The sequence below is a fragment of the Penaeus monodon genome, chromosome 15 (genome assembly GCF_015228065.2).
Source record: "Penaeus monodon isolate SGIC_2016 chromosome 15, NSTDA_Pmon_1, whole genome shotgun sequence".
Taxonomy (NCBI): domain Eukaryota; kingdom Metazoa; phylum Arthropoda; class Malacostraca; order Decapoda; family Penaeidae; genus Penaeus; species Penaeus monodon.
The window spans coordinates 5,185,100-5,185,380 of record NC_051400.1 but is presented as its reverse complement, the minus strand read 5'-3'; the positions used below and the strand labels follow the sequence as shown (position 1 = coordinate 5,185,380).

General features: G+C 55.9%; 1 protein-coding gene across 1 annotated transcript in view; it reads right to left on the bottom strand.

The window, feature by feature from the left end:
- LOC119582194 (dynein heavy chain 6, axonemal-like) overlaps positions 1-281 on the bottom strand; it is a 26,410-nt gene that overhangs the window by 15,853 nt on the left and 10,276 nt on the right. The gene's annotated exons all lie outside the window — the stretch shown is intronic.

Below are 281 nucleotides of genomic sequence, written 5' to 3'. Positions count from 1 at the left end.
CGTAAAAAAATACATAATGTCGATGCAGGGTGTGACCCCCAAACCGGTACACAATACTACCGTAACCAGGTCGTGTAGGGACAGCTGGAGACGCACGCCCTTCAGCAGGTCTTCGCCTACGCCGCCGAAATCCGCCTCCAAGTCCATGACAGCCTCCACAAGGGCGCGCTAAGGGCGGCAACATTACCAGCAGAGAAGCAAAGTCAGCAGGGTATTACATCTGTGTCTCACTGGCTGAGGGTGGAGGTGGTCACTACCCAGGGTGAGGGTGCAAGAAAGGG